This window comes from Melospiza melodia, chromosome 7 (genome assembly GCF_035770615.1).
Source record: "Melospiza melodia melodia isolate bMelMel2 chromosome 7, bMelMel2.pri, whole genome shotgun sequence".
Taxonomy (NCBI): domain Eukaryota; kingdom Metazoa; phylum Chordata; class Aves; order Passeriformes; family Passerellidae; genus Melospiza; species Melospiza melodia.
Window position 1 is genome coordinate 1,519,710 of NC_086200.1, and position 22,638 is coordinate 1,542,347.

At 50.2% G+C, this 22,638-nt stretch overlaps 1 long non-coding RNA gene across 1 annotated transcript in view; it reads right to left on the reverse strand.

Annotated features, from left to right (window-relative positions):
* LOC134420449 (uncharacterized) overlaps nt 1–22,407 on the reverse strand; it is a 28,554-nt gene extending 6,147 nt beyond the window's left edge. The window contains exons 1-2 of the long non-coding RNA XR_010028355.1: nt 22,321–22,407; nt 20,003–20,138 (exon numbers count right to left, since the gene is read on the reverse strand). This is a non-coding gene — a long non-coding RNA (uncharacterized LOC134420449). The remainder of the gene's footprint in view (nt 1–20,002; nt 20,139–22,320) is intronic.
* Nucleotides 22,408–22,638: the final 231 nt, after the last annotated feature.

A 22,638-nucleotide genomic window follows, 5' to 3' on the forward strand; every position in this document is an offset into this window, starting at 1 on the left:
AACAAAACATTTTTACACGCAAAAGGAAGACATGTAACAGACACAGGTAAGAATGAGATGGATTACTGATGAGAAGAAGAGGCCCAGAGCCTGAATCTCATTTTATTTCTTTCTGTCCCTTCTTCACTCAGCCTTTTGCATTAGTTCACTGTCTGGCATTTACTGCTCCTCCCAGTTAAGTGCCACTAGAAAATGTCATTAATATGCTCTATGTCACCTCCTCCTGATAGCTGGTGGGGAGGTTTCACAGCACCAGGCCTGGAAGCTCCCCCAGCAGCTGCCCCTGCACCCCCAGCATTCCCCACCTCAGGCAGGGAGGAAGCTCAGACACCTGTGTGCACATCCCAAGTACAAACTCCTGTGACAAACTCCTCTTCCTGGGGAAGAAATGCTTTACAAATGCACTCCCTGGGCAGCTCCTCCTCCCACAGTACTGCTGGGGAGCCAGAGCTGCCTGCTGAGTGCAGCATCTCCTCAGAGCAGCACCAGCCTGGGCACTGCCTCTCCACTGCTCAGGTAACCAGGGACAGCAGGGGCTCTGCAGGGGATGGGATGCAGGAGGAACCCCTGGGGTGATGCACCATGCCCAGTGCCATGGTGCCACCTCTCCCAGGCGCTGCCCAGCTCGGGCTGGAGGAGCTGGGCTGCCTCTGCCTGCGAGTGACCAGCCCTGGTGCTGCCAGCCTGGTTTCAGCACTGTTCTGTCTGATCATTGCCCAGAGGGCTGACAAGGACAGAAATGTCCTTCTCTTCCTGGGATTGCAGAGGAAACCCTCAGAGAGGAGTTCTGTCCTTACAGCATGAGCAAACAATTGGCACTGCTGCTTCCTTCTGCCTCCCAGGGCACCCCGATGGAGCAACACAGGGGTTTGGATGGTGGGTGCTGCTGCCTATTTCCCAATAAGCATCTCCTTGGAAAAGCTGCTTGGGTGAACATTCAGGGAGAGCAGCCAAGTCCACACACCACACTCACCATGGCCAGTTCAGCCACGAGAGGCAGAAGGGCCTTTTGTATGACAAATTCCAGCAAAGGGTTATTCCAGCACGCCAAAGGGGAATCAGAGACAAAAGAGCTGGCCATGTGGTGTGCACAGGGTTATTTAGGGGTCAGTGGCCAATGGTCCAAAGGCACTGGGGTGGCACAAAGGGCAGGGCAAAGGGCACTGCCCTACAGGGGAGACGCAGAGCCAGCACCAGGGATACCACAACCAATGAGGGAACAGGGAAAGGAGAAACTACCAGAGTTTGGGACATATGGGAAAGGAAATGGGGTGGTTCATAGTGTTGTGCAAGGCTCCATGGGGAAGTTTTCTCTTGCAGCCTAGGTGGAGACCCTATAGCATAATTTAGGGCAAGGCCCTGGGGATTGCCCTGAGGGATTCAAAGGATTCCACACCCAGACATACAGGGAGCAGGCAGGGCCTGATCCCCAAACCACAGACCTTGCAGAGGCTCCTCCAGAAAGGCCTGAATGGGATGAATTGTTGAGAGACTGAATGAAGAGTTCAAAGCACCTGAATAAAACCAAGGAAATCTCATGTAAGAACTTCAGTTGGCTAGTTTATCTGACAAACCTTTCTGTGACATTCCAAGCTATGTTAATAAACATCCTGGAAATCAACCTGTCAGAATGGTGATGTCTAAGTATGACATCTTCTCCAGCATCTGATTTTGTTCTGTGCTGCACTGGAGCAGGGACAGAAGCCATCTGAAATGCTTTCAACCTTGCCAAGGGTGAATCTGTCCCCTGTCCAACATCCAGCACAGCTGCTGGCAGCAAAGGCATTCCTGAGAAAGCCCCAAAGCCACCCTGTTCTGGTACATCCCAACAGCAGGTGTGCTCCTGCCCAGGCTCCTCACAGGTCCCAAAGCAGCAGCTCTGCTTTCTGCTTGAACTCCACTTGAACAGGGGCAGGGAACGAATTATGGAGTGGTTTGGTTGGAAGGGACCTTAAAGATCATCCAGTTCCAGCCCTCCTGCCACAGTGATGCCACCCCAAAAGGGCTGATCCCATTGCAGTTTCTCATTTAGCAAGAGACAAGTGACCCACTGGTGCTTGCTGTGCTGCTGCTCTCCCATGGCTGATGCCACAGAGCTCACTGGTGGACTCAGGGTGTTAAGGGCTCCTCACACCAGGATTACAGGGAGACAACCTCCACAGTAACCCCTGGAAGAACTTTCTTGCACCCAGTGATTTTAATGCCAACCTTGCTGCAGTAACCACATCTTTAAGCACCATCCATCAGGCCTTCAGCTCAAACACTTGTTTGGCTGAAAAGGGTTTTAGAGCCACTCTTTTGTCACAGTGCTGAGAGGTCTTCTCTGTAATTCGTTCCCCTCAGCAAATAGAATGAAAACATTTTTAAAATGATGCCAGAATCCAATCCCTCCTCCCGTGATTCAATCCACAGCTAGCAGAGAACAAAGCCTCACAAGGAAGGGGCTCTCCACTAAGTAACCCTTGATAAGAGATGTGAAAGCACCATTCCATTTGGACACTGGGCTGGACGGCGCTCACAACTGGCCCTTTTCCCTGAGCCAGGGCTCTCCTGTGGCACTGGGATTTATGTTCTCCCAGCTGATCAGTGGGTGCTGAGTGCTCTGAACGCTGCTATTCAAACAGAGGCACTCTGTGGGGGAGGCTGGGCTGGGCTCTCCTCACACCGCCTGCCAAATCCACTTGGCTTCTCCTGCAGCTCCTGCAGCAAGGGGGAAGGAGGGGCAGGCGAGCCCCTGGGACAGGCAGGGCCGTGGGGACAGGCAGGGCCTGGTAGTGCCAGAGCAGGTCCCTGTGACTGCCACCCACCCTCAATGGCAGCCAAGGTGACGATGATGATGGTGGTGGCACACCAGGGGGCCCAGCCTCATGCCCAGAGCTGAGCCTGCTGAACACACACCAAACCTCATCCCTCACGTGCAGGGGAGCCACACGGACAGGAGGGGTGTCTGTCACACACAGGGCACAGCGTGGCCCTCCCATGATGTGCCTGGGCCCCCTGGGAAGTCTGGAAGTGATGGAATTGAAGGTGGAAGCCAGCGAGGAGCCTGGGGAGGAGGGATCTCAGGGAAGGAGGGGTGACAGGAGGGCTCCAGGGGGAAATACAGGGCCTCTGATGGAGGCACTGCTGCAGCATCTGCTGATGTACCTGCTGCTGCTGCTGCTGCTGCTCCTGCAGGAGGGAAATGCTTCCTGTGGCAAAGAGCTCCTCCAACAAGTGCTCCATTCTCCACCTCCTTCCTCGGAGGGCTGCTCTGCCTTGCAGTGCAACAGCAGCAAACACACCAGGAAAAAATAACCACAGGGCAGGAAGAAGAAGGGGTACCCTTTTGTAGAGTGAGGTCAACATGTTTTCACTTTTCCAGCAAACCCTTGTCCCCAGTTTCAAGGCAGGCACTGCAGTGAGTTAGGGTGCAGCAGGAGCCATGTGCTGAGGATTTAATACCAGGCATTTGATTTAGTTTTTCTTCTGATACTGGGCTTGAAGTCTGTGAACTGCAGCAGTTTAGAGAGTTTAATCCCACAAAGGTGCAAGCAGAAGAAAGAGAGAGACCAAAGGTATCCAGCCACACTGATATCTCATCTCTCAAATGGCACACCAGGCTGCAGAGACACTGCAGTGACCTTGGTCTCACCATGTCCCCAAGTCAACATCCATGAGAAGCTTACTTACAAAAGCCAGTTTTAATCCCTTTCCAAATCATTACATTATTTATCCCCAAGCCAATGCTACAATCCTTTAATAATTGTCATTCCTCAGGTCTATTTGTTACTCCAGAAAGACCATCTGGGATGCTGAAGGCTTGGCTATGTTCAGAGAAGATCAATGCAGGATGTAGGCAGAGAAGAACAAGGCAGCTGACCAGGAGAACCTGACAAAAGGAACTGAGGATGATTTTAATTTTGTGGAATTTTAAGCATCTAATACCTTTTGAGAGAGGCTTCTTTACTATGATGGAGGTTAGCACCTCCAGAACATCATCAACCATCGTGTCTCCCACATGTGTCACTCTCAGAGAGCCTCTCCTCCTCTCTCAGCGACTCAGGAGAGGGCCACCAAAGAACCTGGCAATGTGGAGGCACAGAAAGGACACAATAGGGGGGAAATATCCATCAGGACCAACAACAGTGTGAGAACCAGGAGGTTTAAAACAGCCCTGGTTAATCTGTTGTTGGAAACATGGAGTTAAAGGCTAAAAGGGCTCAACTTGAGGAGGGCAAAAGAGCAAAACAGGAAACTATTTTCCAGGGGAGGGCTGGGAAGCTCAAGAAGGGGATTCATGACCAGGCCTCAGCACTCTCTCTTCCTGTCCTCAGGGTCTGAGTCTGTAACTCAGCGCTGAAATTGCAAGGATGAGACACGCACGACACAAACTCCCTTCTCCCAGCTCCAACTCCGAGTGGGAGTGTTTCAGGACACGCTGTGCCTCTGTCAGGGTGTGCGGCTGACTGCCTTGGATCCCCTCTCTGCTCGATGGGTGTCAGCTGCCTCCCCTCAACCAGGCCCCAGCCCCGTCCCAGCAGTGCTGCCCCCTGTGAGAGTCTTTCCGAAAATCCTTCATTTTTGCCTCACAATTGTCATGAAGAGAAAAGACCACTGAAAGGTTAAAAACTGTTGAGCCAGTTGGGAAAGAAAGTCTTACGCTTATTCAGTGTGTTCACAGGGGGTGTTTGCAGAACATGCCATGCTGAACTCGAAGGGGCATGCTGCCCTTTCTGACCAATGGATCTGGACATTCTCCAAACCTCCTGACCTGGCTGGTCTGAGCTCTGGGGTGGTCCCCCCCCCCAAGAGAAGACCCCTCTTGCCTGCCTTCAACCACCATGACAGACAAACAGAGATGAGAATCCCCTCATCAAGGAACCAAGACAAGACAAGAAACCCCCTGGCACCCCCCTGGCACCCCCTGGCATCCTCCTGGCACCCCCCTGGCACCCTCCTGGCACCCCCTTGGCACCCCCTTCCAGAGACTGGGACTTAACAACCCTCCCAGCTCGGGGAAGGTGTGCACGAAGCAGGGAATACTGTCCAGAATAAACGTACCTGCGAGCATTCGGCCATGAAAACAATAGAAATAAACACCCCTTCTCCTGTTCCTATTCTTTTCCCCTCCATGGAAACCTAATTTCAGCCACCCTCCCCCCAACGAAAAACGGTATATTTTTGGGGTGAAATCCGACCGTCCTTTGAGATCTCCCTGAGACGTGCACCAGTGAGCTTCAACGGCTGAACCCCTGAATGACAATGACACATTTCGGTAGCTATACCCTACCTGACACTTCTTTCCTCCCTCTTCCCTTGTCTTACCCTTTTCTTCCCCAGATTCCCTAACCAACGCATATTCAGCTGTGGTTATTTCAATAAAATTGCATTTTGTTGATTTGTTACTGTAAACCCCCTGTGTCTTGTTGGTTATTTTGCACCAAAAAATCATCCGTCACCCGTTCATTCGGGCAGACCTCAACACCCCCGAGCCCAGAGCCTCCCCGGGGCCGAGGGCTCCGCAGGGCTTGGCCAGCACTGCCCAGTCCAGCTCGGGAGGTGCTGCTCCCACCCCTGGCTGCCAGACCAGATGGATGGGCAGAGCTGCCTGCCAGCCCTGCTGCCAAGGCAGAGTGAGAAAAAATTTGGATAATAAAAGCTGGAATAAGGAGATGCCTTGGAGAGGGCGCTGGAATATCGCTTTGCCAAGCTTCAATTTAAAGCCTTGTTTCTATAGCTAACGCAGTCGTAAGGGACATTAGGCTAATTTCTGTCAAGAGAACTTGTCAACACTGCAGTATTTAAGATAGACACTAAAGATGTGTTTTATCTCACAGATAGATCACTGGGAAAGGAAGGAGCTGTGTCACACTTGGTTCACAGGAAAATAAATTGATGTTCTCCCTGGGCCTAATTCGTGGATGCTGTTTTATAACACCACATGCACGAGCAGCCTCCCATTTTATCAGTGTGCAGCTGAGATTGGTGCCAAATCCACTAGAAAGTGGAGTTAGATACAGGAACCCACAGGGACATGCTTCAAATGGGCACCCAAGGACACAGAGCTGGGCATTTTCCAACCACAGAGTATCTGAAACATTGGGCCATGTCCTGAAGGGTCAGGTCCTTCTACTGATGGTGCTCACCAGCTGCGCCATAGTTGGTAGGGGGGCTTTCAGGGCCAAGGGGAGAAAACTGGGGATAGAAGAAAAGAACTGTCTTGGCTTCCTCAGGACCAGCAGCAGGAACTCACCTGGCCTGGTTTTTAGAGATGCTCCATTGTGAGTCAATAGAAAGCAAAGAAAAGAGAGGCTGTACCCTGAAGCTTCAGGAGAAGTGTTGCAAGCTCCTGCTCCCATCATACCCCACTCTGAGGAACTAAAACATTCCCAGGAGTCCGAGTATATTAAGGCTGGCATGGCTCCACATGTCCCACGTGCCAGCCTTGGAGCTGGGTTTGAGACATGCCCAAGATAATGCTGGTGCCACGGCACAAAGTCTTGTCCCAGACTTGCAGCTTCTGCAGTGGAAAGTTGAAAATGCCCTTTTATTTGCAGTTGTTACACGGAAATAACAGCCATGCAACCTTGTCCCAGCCTTGGAACAGAAATCAGCTTGCAGAGGAAGCCTGAGGGAGCGCGACCCTGAGCTGCAGGCTCGAGGGCAGGAGGGTGGCTCTGCTCTGCCATGGATTCTGCCCTTGCAGAAGAACTAAATCACTACATCAGCCAGAAATGTCCCTCGGGAAGGAAATCCTCTCAAAGACAAATCAATAACTCAGTGTAATTTTAGTATGCAGCCAGGAGAATTTACATTGCCAGGAAGGCTGAGAGCTCTGCCACAGTGACAGAGGCAACAGCATCATCAAACAGGCCTGCAGCAGACCCTGCACAGAGCACGGGCTCTGGGTGTTCACTGCCAAGCCACGAGGCTGGGCTCTGCATTTTGGGACCCCACAGACCCAAATCACAGGGACAGCAGCAGGGATGTGGTCCAGCCAAACTCCCTTGGGACAAACCCACCTTTCCCTTTTCTCCTCTGCGGCAGCAAGGCTGCAGTCATGGCAGTGCTGGCAAACACTCCAGATCCTGCAGGGTGAGACACACAAAGCTCAGCTAAACCAGGCTCAGGAGCAGAGGGGGAGTGCTCCAGCCACAGCCCCCATCCCTGGCCAGGGGTTCCCACCAGCCAAGCCACCCACGAAACAGCACAACAAGGATGTGCTGCAGCCCCCAGTGATTAATGAGACTGCAATTTACATAATTATATTAATGCTAAGTACACTTGGAGCAGTAAGTTCAAGGGAAGTGATGACACTGTAGAGGACAGTTCAACACTGAGCAGTAACTCCAGCAGAAAGGGAGAAAAAAAAAGCCCCTAATTATTCAGTAGCTCTTCTCCCAGATTCTCAGGGTCAGCTTGGAGGAGAAGGTGGCCTGAATTATATTTTCATTTCCAGAACATCAACAGAATTGCTAAGTGAGTTCCAGCGGCAGTGTCAGAGCCTGCCCATTGTTATGGGTGCCAGCCCTGTCCCCTCCCTGGCTCGGCAGGGCCAGGCAGGGCTGGGCTGCCGTGTCCCTGCCAGTGCTGCCACCACTGAGCCCTGCTATCCTGGGGACACAGAACCAGCTCCTGTGCCAGTGCCTGTCCTGGTCCCCAGCACGGACAGACAAACTGCAACAACCAATTCCTCAGGAGCCAGGTGTAGCCTCCAGGTCTGAAGGTGCAGGAGCCTGTCCAGGATAAGCCTGAGGAGCAAACAGCCCAGTCCAGCCAGCAGACGTTTGTGCACAGCCAGCCCTCTCCAGAGTGCCTGTTGGCACAGTCACAGCCCCTGGCAGATGTGGAGCCTGTGCCAGGGCATGCAGAGCTGGGAAGGACTGTGCCCACACACACACAGAGCTCTTCCCCTGTACACCCACCTGGAGCCATGGACGCATTTTGGAGCACCCGTGCTGGCCACAGTCCTGTCACTCCTCACAGGTTCCTCTGGTGCCAACAAGCTCTCACACAGATTGTGCCATCAGTGCTGATGTGCTCCAAGAGCCTCAGTCTGCAAATCCAGCTTTACAGCAGTTACCAATGCACACTGGGCTTCTGCATTGCTTCATTGAGACTTGAACCTTTACAGGGGCCTGGAGTGCCAGGACACAGGGAATGGCTTCCACTGCCAGAGGGCAGGGATGGATGGCATATTGGGAATCAGGAATTGTTCCCTGGGAGGGTTGGCAGGCCCTGGCACAGGGTGCCCAGAGCAGCTGGGGCTGCCCCTGGATCCCTGGCAGTGCCCAGGGCCAGGCTGGACACTGGGGCTTGGAGCAGCCTGGGATGGTGGAAGGTGTCCCTGCCATGGCAGGGGATTGGAATTGGATGAGTTCAAGGCTCCCTTCCAACCCAAACCATTCTGGGATCCAATGACTCTGCACCTCTGAAATGCTGAGATCTGCCTGCAGAGCTGCCCCAAGGGCCAAGGTCAGTGCTGGAAGCTAAAGGTGCATTATGACCACCCCACACAAAGCCAGGACAATGACTTGTTTTGCTCCTACAACACATAACACGAAGCTGCCTGAAAAGCCAGGGCAGAAGAACTCTGCAAAGATTACACAAAAGAGGAGACCCCACAAGCCTCATGTGACCCCTGTGTCTGATTGAAAACCAAACTGATTTAAATGAGAAGTCACAAGATTGGTGTCTCAGGATTGCACTCAGAGCTCTCCTGGTGCCTTCCACGCTCAGCAGCCGCATCCAGCAACAGGGAACATGCAGAAGGCAACTCAGTGATGATTAGGAAGACACATATGAAGTTATCCACCACAGAACAACCTGTGTGCACCTACATGTCCTGCAGTACAATCAGAAATCAATAACAAGATGCAGAAACCCTCAACCACTCAGTAAAATATGAAGAACAATTGTAATATTGATTTTAAAAGCACCACTGTAAAGACAGTTGAGAAGAAGCCTGAGAAAGCAAAGCAAAATGCCTGAATTGAAACTTTTTTTTTTTCCCTCAGAAAGACATTTAAAATTGGATTTTAAATGCAAGAAGAAAAACTGAAACCCACACCAGATTGTCCTGGTAATAACAGCTTTCTGCAAAGCACAGCTATTAATGTAACAGGGACGTCCATCAATCAAGCACACAGAAAGTACTTTGAGAGCTAAAAAATGAGCATGCAAACATCTGCATTTGGCAACTTAAATTTTGCCTTTAAGCATAAGGAACATAATAAATTATCAGGAGGTTGGGCTTGAACTTGTTTTCCTCCATCCTGCACCTAAAATGCTGAGGATAAGGATGAAGGTACACAAACATGCTGCTGCTGAGATTTGTCATGACAAAAAGTGGGCGAAAGGAGCACAATTTCATTTGTGTTTTCATTTGAGAACACTGGTGCAAGAGGACACCAAGCAGGGGTGTAGCATCTCCCTGTGTGCAGTTCAGGGAGCTCCTGTGAACCCTTTTCCACCTCCAGCATCCTCAGCACATCCAAGACTGCTGGGGTGGTCCCACAGTGGAGTGACAAATGTGCCAGTGTGCTCCAACATGCCCATGGCTCCCTCCTCGCCCAGCTCCTTCCCTGCTCCCCGTGGAGCTGTGGTGATTTTGGCAGCTCCTCAGTCCCTCAGTGTTCTCTTCAACCATCACATCACACCTGGGGTCCATCCACGCAGCCAAGCACTGCCTGGGGTGTCCCAGCAATCCCAGAAAAGCTGGATTGGCACGAGGGGAATGGCTGCAGAAAGCAGCTGGGGTGTCCCCACGCCTCCAGTGTCTCCCCCCTTGTAAAACACAGCAGGTCAGAGCAAGTGCTGGAGATAATGAACACAATTTATGGATTCCAGCACAGGAGGCTGCAGGCATGGCTGCAACCAAGTCTTAATAAATTCTGAGGAGTGACACCATAAAATGGCATTTTGTAAGGCTGTATTTATTGTCTCCCCATGCTTCCGTCTCCAAGGTGCCACGTTACACTTAATAACAGTTTTCTCCCCAGCTGCCAGTGCTGCAAACCCTGACAGGCTAATGGCTGGGCCAGCCCTCCCCAAACACACACATCTCACCCAGTACACAGCTTCCATGGCAGGAACAGGCAAAAAGGATTAAACCAGTGCTGCCCAGCTGCTGCCCAGCCTGTCCCCTCCGTGCTGGCTCTGCAGGGCTCCCTGCCACGCAGCGGGACAGGAGTTCTGTCCCTGGAAGTGATGCAGAGGAGGAGCAGCTGCTGTTGGGTGGTACCTGCATGCCCAGTGTCCTGCTGGGACAGGAGCATCCCTGCCCTGCCCTGCTGGGAACACCAAGGCCCTGCCAGCAGAGCAGCCCTACCTGAAACTGCTGCCTGCTGACACAGCAAGCTCTGGGCAAGGCACCAGCACAGCCCTGGGGGGAACCATGGGGAACCAGGGATCCTTATGGAGAACCAGAGATCCTCATGGAAGACCATGGAGAGCCAGAGATCCTCGTGGAAAACCATGGAGAACCAGAGATCCTCAAGGAGAACCATAGAAAACCAGAGGACCCCTGGTTCCTGGTGCCAGAAGGGCAGGAAACCTCCCCATTCAGCATTCCCACCTCCCCTACCACTGCAGTGTGCACTTCCATGGTTCCATATTTAGCTTTTGGGCCACGCATACCGTTTTTCTGGAGCATAATCTCCACTGAGTTTCTTGTTCTCTCTGCTGGTGTAGTGTTCTAAGCCTGCAAGAAAATCACTTTGAGCTTCAGGCAGTACCGTAGGTGTGGATGAACACTTGACAAGTATAAAGATGCTGCTGTTCCATCCCTGCCTGTATCACCTGCACTGCAGAAGGCACAAAAAAAATCATGTGAACCATCTTTAGTTCTCTTCAGAATACAAAAAGGTAACAAAAATGCCCAAACTCACATATATCAGTTTATCAAGTACAGCAAGCCGTACAAACAGGAGTGCAGGTGTGTTTGGCACTCGCAGTGGATGGAGCTGAGTGTGAACATCTCCTCACCCAGTGTCCCCCCCTCTGGCCTCCATGTCCCTCCCCTCTTTCCAGCTGACAGCCACCAGCTCTCCTCAGCAGCCTGGCTCTGCTCCTCCTCCAGGACAAGTCCTTTCCCCTTCAGAAAGCAAACCAAAGGTTTAGAGAGGTTTAGAGAGCATCTGAAGAGATCAGTGTGTGGAAGGATGATGAAACAGGAGTCAAGTGAAAGCCCCTTGGCTTCTCTTCCAGCAAAGGCTTTGCCCTCATGGGCCCCCTTCCCTGCAGCCTCTGGCTCCCGGCTCCAGCCCTCTGGACCGCAGCTCCCCAGCAGCTCAGACATTTCCTGCTGCCTCTTTTCAGAGGAGCCCTTTCTGTGCTTGCCCTGCTCAGACTGCAGCTATGTTAGTGGGGCAGCAGTCAGCACCACCACCAGGGCTTGCAGCCCTCTGTGAAGCCCCCGTGAGATTTTCTGTCTCAAAAAAGGCACTGCCAGACAGTCCCAGATAGCTGAGCCTGGAAACACCTCTGGGATCAACCCCTGCTCCAGCAGTGTCCCCTCCAGCCCTAGGGCTGTGCTCAGGTGGGTCTGGGATGTCCCAGGACTCCATCACCTCTCTTGTGGAGATGGCCTGCTCCAGCCACCCTGCAGTAACCATTTTTCTGTGTTTAAGCAGTGTTTTCTGTATGTTTTGCTGCTGGGATGGCAGCACAGCCAGTGGGGCAGCAGCCACTCATCCAGCATTTCCTCAGACAGTCTATAAATACCTGCACTCCACCTGTAAAACCCATCACCATGTGCACCCCCCTTACAGCTCCAGCTAATCCAGATACAGCCAGGGATAACAATTTTTTTGTGTATTATCTGGTGAAGAACAGACAGATAACTGTAATTAGTAGCACCCTGGTTAGGTGAAATGATAGTGTAATTAATGAAGATCAGGTAGGCTTTGTTTCAGATAAGGAAAGCAGCAGATTCTATCAAAATGTAAATGCAGCTCAAAATCCAGCCTCAGTGATCACTTAGAGGTGCTTTTAGAAACACCACCAGCCTGAGATGCAGAGGTTTTGCTTGGGCTGACTGACACATCCTGAAAATAAACCCTGGTCCAGGGCTAACATGTAAGTTGTTGATTAGATCTATTTATTCACACCCCGCAGTGATGGGGGAGACTTGCAGCTCCCTGCTCCTCCTCTGGCTTTGCAGGATCACTGGTACATTCCTGTTATTGCTGCTTGCAAGGACTCTGCAACCCCTGGAGCTCTCCAGCAGCGGAACAGCAGCAATTCCAAGTGACAGGCTGCACACATCAATTCTGTATTCACATAACATCCTGTTGCAAGTGAATGACCCAAGCAAAACTTCCTGCAGTCTGAAGGATCAGGCAGAAAAATCAGGAGAGAGGAGCCTGAGTCTTTTCAATCAGAAATGTTGTCCCTCATTAGAATTTCCAACACCACCACCCTTACTCCTTCCAAAATGTAAACACATAATAAAAAATTAAACGTTAATCTGGCATGGAAGAGTTCTTTCAATAAATGGGAATTAGCTGTACAAAACATCAGGACAGACCCAAGGAGATTACATTTCCTTCCCCAGCTTTTGCTGGTAAAGCAGGGCTGGAAAAACAGAGCCATATTTATTTTTTAGCTAGGAAGCTTCCTCAGGATGCCAAAGGAAGCAGCTTCAGTAAAGCAGAGCCATTTATCTCAGTGTGCGTTCAAGTAAAAACAAATGCAAAACTAGCTTCTAGACCTCAAGGAGCATCAAATACCTTTTTAATTTATGTCCCAAATTCCCTGCAGATTCTGAAATGAACAGAGGGCAGGGTTCAGAGAAAATGCCTCGCTCAGTCAAGACAGCTGGATGGATATTCTGAGTTTTCCTCAGAGGAGAAGGTGCTTTTGCACCAGAATGGAGCAGGCACAGCACACGGCTCTGGAAGGATCTGTGGAAAAAGCAGACCTGTTGCATGTGTGACCCTATAAATAAATGTGTGGAAAACTGAATAACTTAGGAAAGAAAAAGGAGAAAAAAAAAAGAAACTGGAGCCCCATCTGAGCAAGAGGACAATTTGCAGGCAAGAGCTGTGAAGGAGCAAGTGAAATATTCCTCACAGGAGCCATCTGACTGTGCTGACTGCTGAAAACCCTCTGGCCTTGTCCCTGCCCACCCAGAATCAGCTCTGTGGAAGTTTCAGTAAGTCAGGCCTTAACCCATGGGGGAAACTGCAGGGAGGAAGGGCCTGAGCAAGACCATGGAAAACACTCCCTAATTATGGAAAAAGATAATGCTGCAAAACTATAGTTAAGGGATGTGTATGATGCAGACTGAACAGCAAGGAAAAACCAGGGATTAGCCCCTAGAGCCAAGTTCTTTTGTAACAACTGCCACACACATCCCAAGGCCCAAATCCAGCATCTCCTGGAGCATATGGCCACAAGTATCCTGGGAAAAGGGCTCAGAAATGGTCATCCTGGCCACAGGCTCAGACACCTGTGCTCCAGCAAACCTTCAGTCAGGGCAGGGTCTGGGTACAGAGACAGCAATGCCAAAGGGACAGATGTGGAAGGAGGTGGAAAGATGGTGCAACCCCTCAGGGCTGGGGCTGCCTCCTTCACCACCAGCAAATGACAGCAAACACAGGAGAGTGGGCTGAACACACAATGTCTGCAAGATATCTATAGAACAGGGCCGAATTTATGACATTACAGAATAAAGTTGACAAATTTAGGACAAAAAAATCTCTGCAGGAATGCCTGACCCCAGAGCTGCCAGCCTCTCCCAGAGCGTGTGGTCAGTCACATCCTGCAGCAAAAACCAAACACTGCAGTGCCTGCAGTGCCTGTCCCACACAAGATCACACATTTGAAGCCTGAGGCAGTTGCTGTGATTATGTTTGATCAAACCTTCATAACTGTTTCAGTAACCCTGGGACCCAAGTCCCATGTTTTGAAAGCATATTCCCCCAGGAATTTCCCATTTCCCAAGGAAAATGTTGGAGCTTTGGGCCTGCTGTGGCTTGCTGGCTTTGGAAAGAGGAGAGATGCTAGCCAGACTGGAAATTCAAGATAACCAAGGCTGGAGGCACTGCCAAAACATTTCAGAGGAGGGAAAACATTTTTTTTCCAAAGCACTGTTACAAGCTTGAAATAATTGTGCAGACTGTTAGATAAAGAGAGAGATAAAAATAGGTCTGTTATTAAATACCTCTTCTTTAATGAGGTTCATCCTTCTAAACAGCCACTCGAAGGTTATTGGAGCTATTGCAGCAAATCCAGCCTACTTGCACATAAAAACCAGAGCAAGGTATTCCTCATCACCCAGCACACATTTGAGCACCTCTCAGCAGCTCACAGGCTCACGGCATACCCAGCTTGGCAGGGAGGAGATAAAAGCAAGGAATGAGAGATGTCTTCCCTGGGAAACAGTCTCTCTTCCTTCAAAGCACTTTTCCCCCACCAAACAATGTACATTTAACCATGGGAATGGCTCCCACTGCTGATGTCTGCTGCTATTACACCACCAGCAGCCTGAGCATCATTAAAGTGAAGTTTGAAATTATTCTGAAAGCTGCAGCTTAACCTCCTCCTGTTGCACTAAAACCACTGCTTGACTCTCAGCACCTCATCCCCTGGTTTATGGCCACTCCTGACCACCTGGAATACCCTGCAGGGCTCAGAATTCCACAAACCACTAGCAGGAGTCATGGCTTGGCTCATGGAAACACAGCCCTGCACCCTTGTTTTGGCAGTGCCCACAGCCTAGCCCATGGCTCTGTGTTACAGAAGCTCAGATTTTATTCTGGCTGCTCAGAAGCACAGTTAGTTTTTGGCAGAAGGAGCATCCCTGCCAAAGTCTTTTGTAACCAGTTTGAAACCAGAACATCATGGCCAGCAAGGGACAGGACTGACCTGACACACCAAAAACCCACCCCAAGCCCACTCTGCTCCTAAACCTGAGCAAGCATTGTAGGGCTTTTCCTCACCACACCAGTGCTGCCAGGACACTGCCACTTCTGCAAATGACAGAAGTTTTACCTGCATTTGGGGGGCAAAAGCTGGCTCCCAATTAATGGAATTGGGGGTCCCAATTCTGTACAGAAATGCTGAAACCAAGCCGCAGGGCAGGACATTTGTGCTGTGATTCCCTGCCCAGAGCTGGCATCCTTCAAACACATCCTCCTGCTGGAGCAGGGGGCTGGGAACCCCTGTCTGCTCACTGTCCCAGCATCTCCTGAGCCCCAGTCCTGTCCTCTCACCAACAGCTGGAGGGAAACATCACCATCCCTCTTACCCAGACCAGGACCAGGGCATGGAGGGTGTGCTTGGTGAGCCCCATCTGCCTGGCACTGCCCCACACGCCGGGCAGGAGCAGCACCTGGAGCTTCAGCCCTGGCACTTCTGCCAAGGACTTGGAATTAGGCACAAGTGTGGACACTGTGCTGCCTGTGATGTGAGGATGAGGGGCAAAGGGAAGCTCACAAGGGTAGGAAGCTGAGAGAGGAGCCCATGAAGGCAGCTGGCAATAAAAAGGACAGGCAGGAGATAAATTAAGGAGATGGAAAGCCTCCTATGCTAGAAATCAGATTGAAAACAAGTAGAGGGAGAACTACCAGGGACCATAACTCAGCTTCCAAGCACTGAACATTTGCTCTCAAGTCAGCCTGGCCTTTCCTACCTGCTGGAATCATCCTCCAGCTCTCCTGTTGCTGGCCAGACAAGATTATAACAACTCCAGAGTCGAGATTCCTCCCATCTGCACATCACTAACAAGTCGTTTTATAAAGAAACGTGGAGAAGAAGCATTTCATCTAGTATAGATGAGGTTTTTAAAATTCCATTTGCCTTCCCTCTGTATGCAAAACCGTGCTGATCTGATGAGGCTTCTATTTCCTGGATTAGACATGTCAAACTTTGCAAAAACGAGCATACCCTGGTGGTTTCACTCTGTATTTCACAGCCCTCTCTTGACTGTGCTGCCATAAATATTTCAGAGACCTGCCCACCACTGTCTCAGTTAGGTCTGGGTCAGTGAGAAGCCAATGGTTTGGACAGTGATGAATTCAGCAGAGCAATTAGCAAGAGTTGTTGCAGCTTAGGACATCCCAGCGAGCAGCAGGAGCAGACAAGATGTGAGGGGACCCTCAGCAGCAGCCAGGTCACCCCCACGGGCTGTGGCACAGGCCTGGCACAGATCATGCTGCCTCCTGCCTCCCCTGCCTCAGGAACCTCCTGTCAGCCAAATCAGTGCTGCCTCATTTGGCCACTGGAATCCCCTGGAGGACAGACTGGCAGTGAAACTGGGCCGAGGTACTGCCCATCCTCAGCCCTGTCCTTGCACAACAAGCCCTTCAAAGCAGCCCTGAAAACGCCTCCCTGCCGTGGCTGCCTGCAGAACTGGGCTCCCACAGGTGTAAAACCTTGTTTGAGCAGCAAATGAGACGGGAGAAGACCTGTGACAAGCAGGAGCAGCAAAGGCAGCCTGAGGATCCTTGGGAGCTGCAGCCATGGATATTTAAATGCCAAGCAATGTATCACTGGCTCCCTGCTGAACATGAGATGGTTTCATCTTTGCAGAAGCAGCACCAACAGCATGCTCACATCAGCTTCACTCTGGCAGCCTGACCAGCAGCAGCAGCTGTGGCTCCTTGGTTTTTAACTGGGAAATCATTGGGCACTGCAGAAAATTACTCTGGGCAGCACAAACAGTGGGGAGTCACTGCAGGTTCAGCTCTGCAAGGCAGAGCTTTAACCACAGCTGAAGGTGCAGGCCAGCTGAGCTCCCTGCTCTGCCCTGAGACATCCATCCAAAGCCCAGAGAGATCCACGCTGCACCATGCCAGTCACAGTGCCAGGCTCTGCTCCCATCCCTCCAGTCTGCAGGGAGCTGCTCTGCAGCAAAGGCAGCCTCTGTGCCCCACTGCCACCTCTCTGCAGAGCAATCTGTAAATATTTTGATATTTGAGCAGTGGAGGTTCTCACTTGTCCATCTGGATTGGAAACTGGACTCATTAACTCCCAACTGTCAGCTGGAAAAGCTGCCAGAGGGTTTCTGCCACATTAGGGAGCAGCAAAGGACTGCTGCCACGGGGATGGGCAGAGCAGAGCCTTGTGCAGCCCCAGCTCTCCACTTATCACTGCTGGGGGGCGATTAATGCCCTTTTCCTTTCCCAATTAAACCCCTGCCTCTAATATCCTTGCTCTGAATCTTCACAGCAAACTCTCCCCAGAGGCGCCACTGCTGCGTGGAAAATTTCCCACCACTGCTGGGTGGAAAATCTGCTGCTCAGTGATACAACTAGATGGCCAGAGAAATCCAAATTCCAATCATCATTAGGAATGCTGAACAAAATTTTGGGAAATTTGGTGCCCAAATAACAAAAGTAAAATATGTTCCAGCTCCCAAGGGTACTGTCACATGGAGAAAGTATATTCTGAAAGAAAAAAGACTGCAGAGGAAGCACAACTTCAAACAAACTCTGTTACCTGACCATGAGGAGTCAGAGCAGGGGTGTGAACCTTCATTCAGAGGAAACAGCAATCCCACTCACTAAACCCCAAAAAACCTCCAGGTTCCTGTGGACTCCAACCATGGACAGAAGGAAAAGCCCCACAGATGATGCCCAAAAGTCTAAGAGCAGAGGTGCTGGAAGCCTCTCTGGGGCACACATCTCCCTTCAGTTTGAGCCTGCACCTGGTGCATTATTTAGTGCCAAGTGAGAAAGAAGCAATGCCTAACCAAGTGTTAAAGGGCTTTGGGAAGTTTCACCAACCTTTCCAGAGCTGTCAGCTCCGGCTGCCTGGCAGAAGAGACAACTGATCTTGCTTCCAGACTACAGGCAGCACAGCTCTTAGGGCAACTGTCTCTCTGTGTTTGCATCCAGCCACCTCCAGCAGCTTGAAGTGTGCTCATAGCGCAAGGAAGCACTTGATCAAAATCCAGCTCACACTGTAGACAGCGAGGAACCACCGCCCAAAGCATTACAGACACAACAACAATCGAATTTGGGGAGGGATTTGACAGGTTACAGGTTGATGACACTGCTGCAGTCCCGGTGGAAATGTGGATTGATGCAATTAGCAACAGGGAACTGGAAACTCAGCAGAGGAAAACTGGGAACACATCTATAAAAGATGAGCTGCTGCACCATTGTAGAGAAGCACAAAATCCTGCGTGAGCTCAGAACAGGAACAAGTTGAAAGAGGAGTGAGATAGGGGAAACGCAGCTCCAAGCTCCCTCCCAGTGCTCAGAACTGTAGATCCAAATTCTAAATTCAAACACTTGAATTTGCTTCCCCCAGAGAGACTGGCCTAGTTTGCCACAGGCATACAACGGGAGAGGGAGTGGGGGTGTCCTGGAGACATGGGCAGCAGCAGGCAAACCCTGAGCCCAGCCAGGCTCTGCTCAGCTGCCAGTGAGTGCAGCCACATGGAAAACATGGCAAGATGCAGAACCAGTGGGATGGACACTCTGCCGAGTTGCGTGGCTCTGCTGCAGCACCAAAAGGTGAATCCCTGTGCAGCCACAGCAGCAGCTGTGCCAGTCAGCTCCCTGCCAGCCAGAGCTGTGCTCACACTGGGAAAATGTGGCCAGAGGCTACAGGGATGGGCTCATGCTGGCAGGAGGGCCCCAGCCTTGGCTAACACGTGCTGAAGGTGTCAGTGCCAGTCCTCACAGGGATTTCACTGCAGAAGAACCCCAGGAGACAGAAACCCAGGCTGGCAGCAGGAGACCAAGGCCGGCTCCTCTTTGTGCCACGTTCCCAGTGCTGGGGTCTGTAGCAGTCAGAACATGAGGCAGGACACCATTTAAGTCTTTACAAGAGTAACCAAAATTACTCTCCTCTGTGAATACTGACAAGCTCCCCACTTCTACAAGCCCTTCACTGCATGTGCCCAACATGGAATAACTACAAAAATGAAGCGGAATAAGGCACCCGAGCAGTGGAGAAGGTGCTCGTGAACAAACCCTGCAATGAGGTTTCTAATGATTGTACATACATGTTCTGCTCCAGCAAAGCTGGTGGGGATCTGCCAGGCTGAATAATGAGCAGGGACACCACACGCCTTCCATACATAATGGTACAGAAATGGAATATAAGTATATACTGCAGCTCTGTGGAACGCAGGGGCTTTTTTAGCCATTTATGTTATACAAAGATTTACATTTGGAAAAGTCATTCTGCTATATCTGGCAGAAATTTCAAGACAAACGGAACCCATACTTATTCTTTCAATGATAATACTGAGCACAGGATAAAGCTCTTAAATTCAGAGCACATTATAAAAATTAATTACTACTTAGTTCACCCTTGTGAGGTGGGAAGGTATTACACCTGCATATACATGAGGACACCAAAGCACAAGTGGATTAAACAGCTTGTTCAGGATCCCAGAGACAGGCTAATTGTTGAAATATGTATGCACATGTGCATCTGTGTGTGTTTGAATGGGTTTGGCCCCTCCAGAGCCTTCTCAGCACACAGAGGCCAAGCTGCTCTGCTGGGCTCCTCTCACCACAGAGTCCCAGGCATGTCTAATGAAAGACACCAACCCAAAGAAAGGGAAGAGATTTTTTGTGGTTGCACAGATGGAAATAAAAGCTAGCTTTCAAACAGGCGAGGAACAGAAAAGCCATTGTTAAAAAGCTGTGCAGTGCTCCAGTGACAGCTCCTAATCAGCTTGCCACTGAGCAGCGTCACACCAGAGCACAGCAGACCTGGGAATCCACGTGCCAACAAACGTTATAAAACCTGGCCCTTGACAAATGAAGAGAGAAAGGGCTGTGGAGCCAGTGACAGAGACAGCCCCCCACCCACAGGGGGCTGGCAGCCCACTCCTCCTGCTCCAGTGACCTGAAAGCCCTGGAGCAACCTCTCCCCTCCTTGGACGCTTTGCTCACCACCTCCAGTCCCTGCACTGGGTCACGAGTCCTCCTCTCTGTGTGAGCACCAGCAAAAGCACACATTGTCATGGGCACAAACAGCTCTTGGAGCGTCTGCAAGGCTCCTGTCAGTGCTGGCAGGTGGGTTCCAGAGGCATGCTATAATTAGCAGTTACCTGGACGCAGGGTTTGCTACTGATCCGTGGGGTAAAACACTTCCAGGTCTTCAGGATCAGCGTCAGCCTCTGTCCCCAGCTCCTTCCCACTGTCATCTTTTATGTCGCTCTCTTCTATTTTTGTAAGGGCAAACTCCTTTTGGAGAGAAGAGATTCAGCTCATTAGCAATTGGATCTGGGTAATTTAGTGCTGGCTGAGAATACAAAATTTTTTCCCTCACCAGCAGATTTTTTTTTTTTTGACATCTGAGATTCTTTCCACATGGTTAAATTTAGATTTAAAGTATATTAAAGGTTAAACATGCATAACTAGCATGACATTTGTGCTGAACAAAGCAACGCAGCTTATTTCCTATTCCAGAGCAGGTTGCAGGTTTCAAACCAGCTCTCACAGAGCCTTACCTGTATTTCCTCCTGTCAGAGGCAGGAGCCCTGGCTATTATTAGGGCTATATAACATTGTAAGACCCCATTTTCCCTTGCCTAAAAATATGTCAAACTTTTAACTTTTTCAGCTGAAATTTTCCACACAAGTGGAATGCCTCAAGGCTTGTTGGTTGGTTTGGGGTTTGGTGGGTTTTTTTCGGTTTTGTTGGGTTGTTTTTATTTTTTCTTTTTCTTAAATGCACTTATTTCAGGCTTGGAGAAGATTTCAGCTAAAATAGTTCAGCTGTTTCCAAAATAGGACACGGGAAAAAACACACTGAGCTGCCCACATGATACAAATGTGAGGATCCTCTTCTCCACCCTCTTCCAGTGTTCTCCAAGGCTTTTAAAACAATGAGGCAGGGATTAAATCACCACCTCCATGGCAAGCGCAGCACGAGGCTGGCAGAGGTGTGGGAGAGCAGCCAGCACGAGCGGCTCGATGTTACACCAAGGGAAGAACAGCAGGGAAAAAAATCCTTGCTGTGAGGGAAACCTTGGTGTTCAATGGAAAGCCTCCCTAGGGAGCTGGTGGGAGTCACAAAAAACTCTGGAGAGTGCACAGAAATGACCTGTACTCTCACACCTGGCACTGATTCTGGGTCTGGGCTGTTCTGGTTCCAGTAGGAACAGATGAACTGGTCCAGGCTCATCATCCCCACAGCTCAGTGCCTGCTGAAGGGAATATTTTCAGCTTCTGAGATCACCAATTCAGTCACCACTGAGGAATTTGAGTTAACCACCCTACAAGGAACGATTAGTCCTAATTGTTGGCAATTAAGATGGAGTTACAGTTCACTTCATGAAGTGTTTGGTTCTTAATCCTTAGGATGTTTTCACTGGGAAAAATGTAAGTAAATTCAGAGGTTAACTGGGAAATTCTGGGACACATTCTGCCTTCAGTTCTTCCACTCTTTGGGAAAAAATGCATGCACATTTTCTGTCAGAGTTTGGATGCTCTGCATATAAATATCTGTTTCCAGCCTAGAAGAGTCTTTCTGAGCAACAGAAATGTCAACCTGAGCAAAACACGCAGAGTAGCAACAACAGTGTGGATGTGGCACTTGGGGACGTGGGCTGTGGTGGCCTTGGCAGCACTGGGTTAAAGGCTGTACTCAATGATCACAAAGGTCTCTCCCAACCTACACAATTGCACAATTCCATGATTGTGGTAACACACAAAGAAGGCTGACAAACCCATAGAATGTTTTTATTTCAGCTATGGAAAGCGACTGCGATTTCAGAAATGCACGAGGAACCAGATCTTAACTCCTGCTTTTGCTGAGTGCATCAGGGGCTTGGAATTGTTTAAATTGTAACAAATGGTTAAAGCTCAGGAACAATCACAGCCATAAAAGCCCAGGTTCTGCAGATGAAAATCAATGTTACCATTTTCTGAGCCAAGACTCAACAGGACTAAAAAAGAGTGAGTGGAGCAGTTATTACTTAACTGATTTCCACAGCTCTGTGATTATCCAAGAGGGAGTTAGTGATACAGGCTATTGTAAATTTACCACCAGGCCTCCCAGTGCTGGATCTGTTCAAACACATAACGGAGACAGCTGATGTTTACCAGCTCTGCTCAGGAAAAGTGTGGGGTTTAAACGCTCAGTAAGGATAAAAGGATGTGACTTGGTTCATTTAAGTGCTGCTGTCACTGCCTGGCCACAGTTGCTTTGCAATACCCCATTTTCATTAGCATTTCTAGCAAAAACGGGCAGCACCACACAAGCGATTCTTCATTTACACAGAAATCAGCAGAACCCTTTCTGGTTTGTTTTCATAATTCAAGCAGGAGAAAGACATTTCCTAAAGAATAATGGGCATTTCCTTAAAGGCAAAAATCATCTGTGTTTTATCAGTCTGAAGTCAAGTGGAGCAGCCAAAACTTACAGACACTCTCTGTCCCAGGCTGGAGCAGGAGAGGAGCACAGAGCCCAGCAGCAGCAGCAGGCTGACCCTGGAGGTGCTGGAGAGGAGCCTGGCCCAAGGAGACATTGCCACCAGCCTGAAATGCAAAGCAAAACAAACCCAACAGTATTTTTTTTTCCATTTTTGCAGGTTTCAGGACTCTTTACACAACACTTTGCCACACAGCGTGGGATCAGGGGTGTGACATGGCAGGAGGCACAACACCTCGAGGTGTGAGCACAGGGACTCGTGGGGCTCACTGCTAATGGGGTTTGTGACAGGAAATGCCAAGAACTCATA